Source organism: Telopea speciosissima, chromosome 5, assembly GCF_018873765.1.
Source record: "Telopea speciosissima isolate NSW1024214 ecotype Mountain lineage chromosome 5, Tspe_v1, whole genome shotgun sequence".
NCBI classification, from domain to species: domain Eukaryota; kingdom Viridiplantae; phylum Streptophyta; class Magnoliopsida; order Proteales; family Proteaceae; genus Telopea; species Telopea speciosissima.
In genome coordinates this window covers 13,180,050-13,193,074 of record NC_057920.1, presented here as the reverse complement: position 1 = coordinate 13,193,074, position 13,025 = coordinate 13,180,050, and the positions used below count along the sequence as shown (strand labels likewise).

General features: G+C 40.3%; 1 protein-coding gene across 1 annotated transcript in view; it reads right to left on the bottom strand.

The window, feature by feature from the left end:
* The window catches only part of LOC122662714 (aminoacylase-1-like), a 53,206-nt gene that overhangs the window by 17,947 nt on the left and 22,234 nt on the right, over positions 1-13,025 (bottom strand). The window lies entirely within an intron of this gene.

The following is a 13,025-nucleotide window of genomic DNA, read 5'->3' as shown; positions in this document are numbered from 1 at the left end:
TCACGTCTTATGAAAGCTAATTACTTTTCATGCTTTTTCTTCTTTCAAGCTAATTGTTCATCCACATCTTCTTGGGGTTGGAAATCAATCTGCTCCTCTAAAGATCTCCTTTGCAAGGGAATGTTTTTTCAACTCGGTAATGGTCTCCCCATAAATCCTTGGACGGATTTGTGGATCCTGAATTGCCCCCCGTCATCGGCTCCTTTCCTTCTTCCTCCCTGTGCTCCATCTTCGGTGGATTTCTTTATTGATCAAAACTCAAATACTTAGAATCGAGATCGGATTTTTCATTGGTGGCCTCTGAACACTGCATTTAGAATCCTCTCCATCCCCATCCCCATCCCTATTTTCCCGAGTGAAGATAGAATTGTGTGGATTGACACATCTTCAGGAAGTTTCTCGGTGACTTCTGCCTACCACATTGAAATTTCAGGAAACTTTCATTCTCCAAATATCTTCTGGCTCAAAGTTTGGCATCTTCCTACAGCCCTAAAACTCAACACCTTATCTACAAAATCCTTCACCATAAGCTTCCTCTCCCAGATCTATTAAACCTTAGAGGGTTCGACTTAAACCCCCTTTGTCATATCTACCAGTAGCAAGAGCAAACCGATAGTCATCTATTCCTCAATTGTCCTGTTGTGAAGAGCTTGTGGCATCAGATGGGTCTTCTTAATCTCTTCTCGAACCACGATCTTAGATCAGGAATTATGCAATCATTAACATTTTTAGCCCTCACAACAAAGATAATAGATTTAAGGCCTTTCTTTTTTGCAGCATCCTTTGGTTCATTTGGAATGGTTATTGGGACCTCATCTTCAGACTGACTCCTTTCAACTCAAATATCATCTCTCTTCGAGCTATAGCGAATGCTAGGGATCAGGTATTGGCTGGAATTTTGCATTGGTTGCGGAAGCGATGGCGATTCGCCGCGCTTTGGTTATTGCTTTTTCTCATAGCTTCAATTTCCTGATTATCGAAAGCGACAACCTTTTGGTTGTCGAGCTTCTCAAAGATGCCACGAAACGTCCCTCTTGGAGGATTAACACCATTATCGAAGATTATCAGAAACTCAGTCTTATGTTTGTAGACATCATTTTCAAGCACACTCTTAGGGAGGCCAATTCAGTGGCCGATTGCTTTGCTTCTTATGCTGCCTCGGCTCAATAGGATCTTTTTCAGTTTGGTTCACCCCCTGATTGTATTTCTCTTCAATTGTATGCAGATTTTTTCTGGAACATTGTTCCAACGTTAATAAATTCTCTTTATCAAAAAAAAAAAGAGTAGGCAATTGATCGAACATAAAACCCTAGTATGTCAAAGTGGAATGTGTGAATCCGAACCAATAAGGTAATGTTCGGTTTGTTATCAATTTGATATGGGGTTTGATCCGGTTTAGATTTGGTTTACCAAGTGTGTATATATATACATAAAGGCTCTGTTTGTTTCGGCGTAAAATTGTTTTCACTTCAAAAATTTTTAAATGTAAAATTTTACATGTTAAACAGTATTCCAATGTTTTTCTTTTTTATGGAAAAAAGCATCGAAACAACATATACAATATAACATTTTTGATGTGTGGTTGCGTGAAACCTGCACCTAACACAGGAAAATACGAAATTATCACCTCATAAATAAAAAATCTTATTCATGTTGATGCCCCTGCACGCTCTTATTAGATCTGTGCTGTTGCAAGGGCCACCAGACAAGCAACGATCTCTTGCCTTATACATAATTATGGGAAAACATTTTGTTTTACGATTTTGGGTTGATGTTCATGACTTTATGGGATTATGATTGTGTCGATTGGGGAGGTGTAGATCTATATTACTATAGGGAAAAATAATGCTAACCGGTCATGTGGTTCTTGCGCCTAGACACAAGACTATGAAAATTACCGCTCAACCCCCAATGAACTAAAAAATCCCATTCACTTAAATGCTCCTACGCCTGCTCTTGTTAGTCCCTGCGCTGGTGCAAGCGCTACACAACCGGTTAGCTTTCTCTTGCCCATTATGGACACAAACCCTCAAAAGATTAAAGGCTAGGAACATAAAAGAGCCGCCACTAACTCCTGCATGACCCCCACTTTGCCCGAAGGCCACATGGCCTAAATGTCAGACCAGGAAACAGTCTGCTGTCAATACAAAAAAAAAGGGATTATAACACATCCTCTTCTTTCCATCTAGCAATAAAATTTATGCAATGGAAAATTATCTCTAAGCAACCAGGTGTCATGGTTTGAGGTATCGGTCTGTGCTGATACCATATCGGTGACACAATACAGACAAGGGGTAAAATAGTTAAAGACCCATTTTTAAAGGAGATTCTTGGGTTAATTTGTTTGATGCGACCGATCCATTCCAATATTGTATCTAATTGCACTAAAACCACTGTATCTAATTGCACTAAAACCATGCCAAGTAGTGTAGACCCCAAATTTTGACAGCGTTTCCTGGTTTGACATAGAGTAAGCTGGGCCCATGGTTTTAGTGTATAGTATCAGAACGTGTATCAGTCAACTCGGAATTCGATACAGTATCAGATCGGTATAGGCACGGATCGACTGTGTCAAACATTTTTTACCCTTGATTCTCCTTTAAAAATGGGTTTTTTTGACCATTTTACCATTTGTCCGTACTGTGTCACCGATACAATATCAAGATCAGTCACTTGCAAAACCGATATTTATCGAGCGATACGATACCATTACCTCAATCAATGGATGGGCCATAATGATTGGGCCGGCAACCCAATTGGACTAGAGAGCCTATTGTCTTTTTTATTTTTTTTGTTTTGGTAAAAAGTTATTTTATTAAAGATAGAGGCAGGTGGAGCTTAAAGCTTCCTGATTACAGAGGTCACGAAGCCAAGAAGTGGAAAGCGGCCAATCAATCCTACCTGCTAAGGATAGAGCCTTCCTAGCAAGGGAATGGGCTACATTGTTTGCCTTCCTAGAAATACAAGAAAAGAAGCAGCCCCTAAATCTTGCAGCCAAACTTGTAAGGTCGAAGATGAAGCTTGCAATCGCCAGTGGATGGGGAGATGCAGAGTTAATATAGCTAATCAAATTAGCATTATCTGACTCCACCCAAATGTGGGATATACCCATCTCAAATGCCTACAGAAGACCAATACGAAGAGCCCATACTTCAGTGATGAGAACATCAGAAAATTGTGTTAAAACAGAGCTCGCCTGAACTAGAGTGTCGAGGTGGTTTCTAATAATAAAACCTAGACCCCCCTTCCTCTCATCTAAGGGCAATGTTGCATCACTGTCAAGCTTGAAAAAACCTGTCGAAGGGGGAGTCCAGACACTCTGGATGTGATGCTCTAGATGGCCTAAGGATGTGCTTGTCTTATTGTGGGTGTTCATAGCGGAGCAGAACTCAATGAATAATCTTTCTGCTATGGTGAAGACCCCCATCAAAGACCAAGCTTTATGATTAAAGATGCGATCGTTTCTGGTCAATGATAAGCACCAGCAAACAAAGGTGAGATGACATAGAACCTCAGCTCCAATACTTTCGCTAGGGAAACCAAATTGGTTCCAAAGCTACAGAATAGAGATCAGCTTCGAATGTCCATCAAACAAGGTGATGAAAGATAGGCTACTGCCAAACTATATAGCTTTTGTGAACGGGCATTTGAAAAGAATGTGGTTGGTTGTTTCCAGAACATGCCCACAAAATCTGTAGCTTGTATCGATCTAGATCCGCCTACTTGTGAGTCCCTCTCCAGAAGAATTACCCTAGGCACAACATCTCCATTAGAATGTCTTGATTTTGGGGATGGACTTACAATGCGAAATCCTTTTCCAAACTGTAGGAGGAACTTCATTCCATGAATGCCGACAGGAGGACGATGCTTGCCCTGTGATCAACTCATCCCTTTGATTCAGTAGATCGAAGATGGTAAGCCATCTTAATAGAGTCTATTCAGTGAACCTCCCCTGATTTGATAGTCCGCCCTTGGGATCAAGCTTAAGTGAATCTCGAGGATAGCTTGTTTGTCCACAGGGTGAAAGAATCTATCCAAGAGATCCACCTTCCATTGGCGTGTGTCTCCATTGATTAAATCTGCCACATTAGAGAGGGGGTAGGGGGGGTTATCATATTGTAACCTGAAGTGTGATAAAGATGGAATCCAATTGCAGTTCCAAATATCAATGCTCTCTCCATTGCCTACTTGCCATAACGACCGACTTTCAATCACTTTTCGCCCCACTAGAATACTCCTCCAAACCCATGATGGTTTGTTTCCGATCGAGGCTTTAAGGAAGTCCTTCTTAGGGAAGTAAATAGCATTCATGAACTTGGCTCATAGTGTGTCCAAATTTGCCCAAATCCTCCATGGTACCTTGGAAAGTAAAGCACGATTGTGGAGAATAGGATCGTGGAGGTCCAATCCACCTTTTTCCTTGGAATGACACAACTGAGACCATGAGATCCAATGCATTTTATGCTCGTCGCCCTGTTGTCCCCATTAAAAATATGAAATTGCCTTCCTAATGGAGTTGTGGTAGGATGCAAGTAGAGAGAAATGAGACACTGTATAACTCGACTACAAGCAAGACACCGATTTTATAAGCACCTCCCTTCCTGCATGCGAAAGAAGTTGTTGCTTCCATCCTTGGACTCTCTTGCACGTCTTGTTGCAGATGCCCTCTAATAACTCCACTTTAGAAACTCTGAATTTTGTGGGCAATCATAAGTGCTTCGAAGGGCCATTACAAAAAGAAACTTTCAAAATCCGAGAGAACCATCTCATGAATCTGTAGGGGGTGTTGGGTTTAAAATTTAGAGTTGGTTTCTTGAGGTTGATGCTCTGACCACTAGTTTTGCAATATAACTCTAGGCATGCTTTGAGATGATTAATATTCTCGAGTTCCTTCAGAGAAGAGCAAGCAATCGTCCGCAAACAAGAGATGTGAGATAGGAGGAGCTCGGTTTCTCACTCTGATACCTCGAATCAACTTAGCCTCTTCAGCTTCAGTGATAATTGCACTAAGTACCTGAGAGCATAAAACAAAGATAAAGTGGGACAATGGATCCCCTTGGCGGATACCTCTTGAAGGGGAGAAGGATCCTTTTTTTCGCACCATTAATAAGCATGGTATAAGAAACTGGGCATATGCATTCCATTATGAGATTCAACCCCCGCACACAAAAAAACCCAACCTAAGTAAGGTTTCCTTGATGAAATCCCATTCCAACCTATCATAAGTTTTCCTCATACCAAGCTTGAGGGCTAACAATTTCTTTTTACTTTTTTTTTATGCTTGATATAATGAAATAACTCATGTACTATACCATGAAAATATTTTAAACATAAATTAAACAGTCTGGCACAACAACTTAATCAAGACACTGCCAGCATCAACTGAGTCATGATTGACCCATGCTAGAAAATAGACCAGCTCTCTCACTGTTATTAAAGGGCATACCGAATGCACGAGGCTCGCACTATTGCAGGGTCTAGGGAGGATCATAATGAATGCAACCTCACCCCTACTTTTGCAAAGAGACTGTTTCTGGACTCAAACCCCTGACCAATTGATCGCAATGGGGCAACCTTACCATTGCTCCAAGGCTGTTATTAATAGCTACATAAACATGCTTTACTTCAACTCAAAAGAAAAATAGAGCAAACTACATATAAATAGCTTCCCCCTTCGTTATTTCTGTTTCTCTACTAGAGTGCATGCTAAGAATTTAATCCACTGCAGGAATTGTTGCTGAAAAATGATACCCATGATAGAGTTTGGAATCATTGAAGTGACAGTCTCACTAGACTTCAATGTATTACTTCCTAGCCAAGTAGTTAGCCAAGTGTACTACTTATCTGATCATCACGTAGTTGGAAAAAATTTGAGTTTGATTACTTTTGATTAGAACTCTCAATATCTAGAGCTCACACCACAAGTGATCAGGGTGGTCAACATTTATGAAGGGAGATTCCTCTTTGGGCCAAAAGGATTCTGTCCAACACCCTGCCTGGGTTGCATGTGCAGCGTTGGACTTGGTGAGGCGGAGTTTTACAGATGCAGTAGATCAGGTATCTGCTCTAATTCTCCAAAAAACAAACAAAAATAAAATAAAAAATAAAAAATAAAATCTCTCCCAATCTGAGCTCTACACATCCAACCAACTACAAATCACATGCCCTTATAATCAGAGTATTATAACGTTCCACAAACATGAAAAAACATTATAAATCGGTAAATGACTGACAATTCCCTCCCTTTAATCATTGAGATCAGTAAATTTCAATCTCAAACTATGTAATCAAGTTATGTGGAATTTGAAGGTTTATTCAAAGGTTTACTTTGTTTCAATGCAATTATGAGGCTGATAATGGTTTTCTAATATGCTGGACTTTGCCACACAATCTGAAAATTATCATGAGATGATGTTGAAATGGAATTTGATTATGATGGAAAATCTGGAAAAGAAGAAAAGAAGGGAGACGGTTGTCGTTGTATTAAAGATTTTGAATCAATTTTCAATTCAAGTTTTCTTCGGAGCAAATGCCAAAGTTATGAAGGCTGCCCCACTCTCGCCCTCTGTTGCGTACAACATACTTCTGATCTTGCTCAGAGCAGCTTGATTAGGTTTTCTAAACATAAGGGGTTTTTTCATTCATTGAAATTGATTCATTCTATTTAGATTCAAATCAGTAAAATGCAAATGACCTATATCTAATTAGAGCAGACTTGCTGAACTGATGATCTTGCTCAGGGCAGCTTTCGAGCTTCTTAGAGAGAAAACTAGCGCCCGAGAGGTTGATCTTCCTTAGAAGCTCTCTAATGAAAAGGGAAAAAGGCAGAAAGAGAATCTGAGAAATAGGGGTGTCAATGGGTCGGGTTGGGCCGGGCCTGCCCTAAATCCTGACCCGACCCGACCCTGCTAGGGTCAAGAAACTCTCAATCCAGTCCCGACCTTGAAAGGGTCAGGCAGGGTCGGGTTGGCCCTGATTTATGGCACCATCCACGTGTCTCATTAGACCATGTTTCTATAACATAGGATCTCAACCTGTGGGCCAGTTAATAAATATGTTGGAAAAAAACGGCGTGTGTATAGACTCTCTCGCTACAATTGTAACGGTGTCCCCTCAATAGGCCTGGAAGCTTATAGGGGCTACAACTAAATAACAATCACGTCAATAACTCTTTTTATGTCAGTGACTCTTTTTATGGCCTTGATCAAAATAGTAGATGATCTATTCTTTTTATGGGTTTCCACTTCATGATGATTACAAAGCTAGTAGTTATCATGTGTCAACTGTGAACTTAAAAGTAAGAGAACCGAAGACATTAATTAAAAGAGGCTAATAGAAAGAACAATAATGAATAAGAAGAATAGTCTACCTCTTCTTTTCTATTTTTTTTTTCCTGTTTTTTTGTTGTTAAAAAAATACTTATATTAAGTATATTTATATATATGTAATATTATATACTTATAATTAATACAGGGTCGGGTCGGGTCGGACTAGGCCCAAGATCTAAACCCTGACCTTGCCAGGGCCAGACTATAACTAAACCCAAATCCGCCCTCAGAATTGAAAAATCAGGGTCGGGCCCAAGCCGGGCTCAGGGCGGGTTCGGGCCAACCGGGCTTTATTGACACCTCTACTGAGAATTAGCCATGGACCGAGACAAATAAGAGACAAATTAATTAATTGATTCTTAATCCATCCAACATGGGGAAGTGTGAGTGAGAGTAGGCGTAGAGTTGTTAGAAATTTAGGTCTTCGTGCTGGAGATGGTAGAGATCCAAGGAAGAATCCTCTGCGTCTTTGAAGAAAGATAGAGAAGAGGGATTAAAATGTTGGGTGTGGGGGAGTTGATGATGAGGGTTATCGTTGTTAGCCTTGAGCTTTCAGACTAGACTTCATCGTAGGGGTGTTAACCGGTCGGGCTCAATCGGTCTCGGTCGGGTCTAGTCGGGTCTCACCAATTTTATAGGTTGCACCATGTCCGACCATTTAGGCATTCGGGCTTGCCTTGGGCAGGCATGGTACGGTTTCATTTCGGTCGATCGGTGTTCGGTCTTTAACCAGAGCAGCCTTATTCGGGCTAAACGGGCCTAAACCGAGTCTAAAACGGGCTAATGAGCCGTTTAACTCTAAACGGTCTATAAACGGTGTGGATTTACTAATTGACATGCAACTAGAATTTTAAGTTCAAACCATCACACTGTTGGGTACTCACTATACACATCAACTCAAAATCAAATAAAACTTATCCCAACTAAAATAGCAGTAAAACACCGAATAAAAGCACATCTAACAAAGTAAGTAGAGGGAAAAATAATAGCAATACAACACTGAATAGAAACACTTCTAACATACTAAATAGAGGGTAATAAAAAAATAACAACACAACACTAAATAGAAGCACATCTAACAAAGTAAGATCTAAAAAGTAAAACTAAGCCTCATCTCACCTACATTAAGTGTATCTAAATCTAACCAATAAATGTCAAAGACCAACAAAAAAAAAAAACAAAAAAAAAAGAAATTTGAAGGGAAGGGGAGGGGAAGTTTATAGGTTAAAGGGTCGGGCTTGGAATCGGTTGGTCCGATCGGAGGCCCGACGGGTTAGGACCCCACACTGGGACCGCCCGATTACTAAACATGTCGGGCTTAAGCCCGACACGTTTAATAATCGGGCTGGGCTTTAACCGGGCGGGCTCGATCGGGACTGACGGGCTGGGCCTAGAATTGACACCCGTACTTCATCGCATATCTCTGCAAACACTACAAGTATTTGGTTTTCAGTGAAATCGATTTTACATGAAAAATAAATTTCCAATTGTGTTCTCTCGACTGAAATATCAAAAATAAAAAATCGTCTTTCGTTTTGTTGGAGAAGTTTGCTATGAAGCTTGAAAGATGTCGCTTCTTCTGATCCTTCTGTTAGGATGAGAATCTTTCCCTTTAATACAATTATCTCACTCGTTCAATCATTTGTTATACAAACACCTCAAACTACGGAGGGCGCTGAATAAGATAACCACGTCTGATGAATGAAAGAAAATCAAGTCAAGCCATGATAACCAACCACGTAGAATGAATGAAAGAAAATCATAAAATCAAATCAAGCCATGGAAGCCGATGAACATCCTCCAAGCTGATAGTCAGATTCCAAGCAAATTTCTGCTCCAAGATCCTCGGCAACTCTAACGATGAACTCTTCTAGATCGCACCGCAGATCTGAAGACAATAGGCTACTCCATCTCGATTCCACCGTCAGATTGGCGACCTTAGAGGGCTGAAGTGCTAAATCATCAGGCCTGGAAATAGGGACACCCCTCAACTATGACTTGTTTTCATGTACACCCTCTGATCTTTAAAACCTTTCAAACACGCCCACTCATCTATTGAAAGTAAATAAATTAGTTCATCAAGCTACTGCCATTTAGTTTTAAACGTTAATACTCCCCCAACCATTTTTTAGGATTAAATTACCCAAATTAAAAATTTGAAGACAAAAATACCCTTTAGGGGTAAATACTTGAAACAAATCATGCCTATTTATTCCCTAGTCTGCCATAGGATTAGACACATCTCTCCTATACCAACCACACCCCCATTTCCACTATCTTCTTATCCCATCACTCATTCACTCCCCTACACCGCCCCGCCCCACCTCTATTAATTTACTTCACCACCCCATCAGTCCCTTGTACCACTCCCATCTCCGAACACTTCAAATGACAGGGGTATTTTGTATGAAACATATAAGAATGGATTAAGGACAACATATAAGAATTAACAACATTTGTATACAATCAAAGCCATTATACACACAAAGACGAAAAAGAAAAAATGGAGAAATTAATGGAAGAAGACTCTCCAATGATAATAAATTAACTGTATGGACTGCTGGATTTGTTTATTACTGTACATGCAGCCATGTTGCCCACTTTGATTTTTTTATAGATAACGGTGACTTAACTCGATGCCATGCAGCCATGTAGGGGTATTTAATATTTACCTCTAAAGAGTATTTTCATCTTCAAAATTTTAATTTGGATAATTTAATCTTAAAAAAATTGTTAAAGGAGTATTAATAAACGGCAATTAGTTTGATGGACTAATTTACTTATTTTCAATAGCTGAAGGGGTGTGTTTAAAAGATTTTAAAGATGAGGGGATGTATGAAAATAGGCCATAGTTGAAGGAGCGTCTCTATACTTTGCCCTTTTTTTGGTTACCATGTGCATCCTTAGTTTCCTCTCAGCAGTTATCCAGATAGTGGAAAAGGGTCCAACATCTGACCCAATGCCCATACACTATTTCCCGAGGCCACCCAAGCCCACGATTCCAAACATAATGCAGAATTTCATCCCAACACAACTCTCATTTTCTTGGATGAAGCTTCAGGTTTACTAATGAGAAAAAAAAAACTTCAGGATGGTCTGAGAGATTGCACGATATCATAGCATGATACCAAATAATTTTTACTCCGAATCAGAAACACACCAGGATTATATGATGGACTTCTCGCCCAAATCTCACTAACAGCGACAGTTGGAGTTGGAAGAGGCTTACTCACCTCTTCCGTTGCCAAGATAAGATCCACCAGACAACAAACTAAATAGATACAGTCATCAGAATTAGAAAGAGGGCCAGAGACGGTGAAAGAACAGATCTGGGAAGATGAAAAAGTGATTTATTAAAGAACATCGAAAGAAAAAGAGAATTGCCTAGGGAAGAAACATCGACGGTTGGGGATTGCCAAAATGATTTACAATCGAAGCGTCGGTATTTAACGTTAAGGGCTCACACAGATCGGTGACGTGGATGGGGACACAATTTCATTGAATTACCAAAATTATAGTTTACCAAAAAAAAAAAATGAATTACCAAAATTATCCCTCATTTTCAAAATAAACAAATAAAAAAAATTGATAAAACAAAGTCCAACTTATCTTATGAATTGTGTGTATTTCCCTAATTCTATTTGCAGGAAAATTGATTTTATCTCTCTGCAATTCTGGAACGGCAGCTCCGATAATGCTAGGAAGACTTCTTTAATTGCTTAGAAATCTCTCTTTCAACCTAAGTCCCTGGGGGGTTTGGGTTTTAGGTCGGCCCGAACCCACAATTTGGCTCTCCTCCTCAAACTTGGATGGGGACTGTTAACTGAGGACCATGCTTTGTGGGCCAAAGTGCTGAAGGCCCGCTACTTTCCCCATTCGACCCCTGTTTGACCCCTTTGTTGCTGTTAAAAAAGGTTCGTGGACCTGGAATAGCATTACTAAGATTATTGACCTCGTAAGAAGGTTTTGTGTTAGAAAGATAGGTAATGGGGTCAACACTTTTTTCTGGACTGACCCTTGGATCCCGCCCATCCCCAGCTTTACCATTCTCAGGGATGCTTCCCCTCGTACTTTTCCTAAAAAGGTTTCTTTGTTTTTGACTGCTAATGGTTCTTGGGACCTTAATCAGCTTTACCTGGTTGTCCTTGAGCTGGCCCAGACTATCTCCCATATCCCAGTCTCGGGGGCTGTTGACTCGTGGTGGTGCACTTTGGCTAGTAATGGTCGGTTTACCACCAAAGGAGTTGCTAAATTTATCACCTCCTCCTCCTCTAAGCTTGATTTGTCTTCTAACAGTTGGCGGATTTTCTTTTGGAAACTTGATTTACTCCCTAAGTTTAAAATTTTTTTCTTGCGTGTATTACATGCAAGGATTCCAGTTAAGGCTATTGTTTCGAAATGGATTGAGGTTGACCCCACTTGTGCTTTCTGTGGCACTTGTGATGAGACCCTCTGGCATGTCTTGCTCCCCTGTGATTGGATTAAGCATATCTGGGCAGCTGGTCCTCTGGGTCTAAGAACCGAGTTTCTCAACCACCCCTCCTTGGATAATTTCTGCATCTCTACCTTCCTTTCTCGCTGGCTGGATAAGGCCACTCTCATTTGGTTTTTTTCTGTTTTCATTGTTACTTGTTACTGTATCTGGGACTGTAGAAACAAAGTTTTATTTAAAGCTATTGATCCTAACCCTGCTTTATTGATGAAGAGAATTGATCTGTGGCTGCAGGAACTTCATATTTCTCCCCCACATTTTCCACCATCTCCTATTATTAGTACTACTAATGAGGATTCTCTCCCTCAACCCTTGCCTGATTTACCTATTTTGGACTTTCCTGGTTTGGTATGCGTAGGGGTTGACTCTGCCAACTTGAATTCCGTAGGTTGGGCCGTTTGCATTTTGATAGGTGGCAAAATCTTTTTGAAAAGTGTTGCTTCCTTTAGGAAACACCAAGTTTTGGAATCTGAGCTCACTGGTATTTTACATGGTCTAATCCTGACTCAAAAGAGAGGAGTGAAGCTAAAAGAAGTTTGGTGTGGTGATTATTCCTTGCCTGGACTTCTTCCAACTCCATCCCGATCTCCCTGGCCATATGAACTATTAACTCTTCTTTTACATATCTCTTAACTGACTATGAATGTTCTCTTTAAACACATAGAAGACACTAAGTTGCTAGGATGGTTAAAGTCTATAGCTTGTTTAGAGGCTAATAGGAATGCCCAATGTTTGTCGGAACCTTCTAATATTTAACCTTTGCCTGTTTTATAAATCCTTTTTTATCATCAAAAATAAAAACTTATTTCCGTAGGCAGTAGTACCATTTGGGGGAAGAACTGTCTTGTTTCGTATTGGGCCTATAATTGCATAGATATATTGCATTTTGATCAAGTGTTCTTTATCAGATAATCTAAACCGTCTGATCTGCCACTGATTAGGGTGACAGTTCTTGGTAAGAGAAAGGGGGAGGAAGGGAAAGGGATGCCTTATTGCACAAGACAGAGTCAAACCCATGAACTCATAGGAGCTTGCACCATGGTTTTAGGGCACGCTATCGGAACGGGTATCGACGACCTGCAAAACCGATACGATACTGATACGTTATCAGCCTAGATCGGCTGTATCGAACAAAAATACCCCTGAATTTCCTTAAAAAATGAGTTTTCTGACCATTTTACCCTTTGTCCGTACTGTGCTATTGA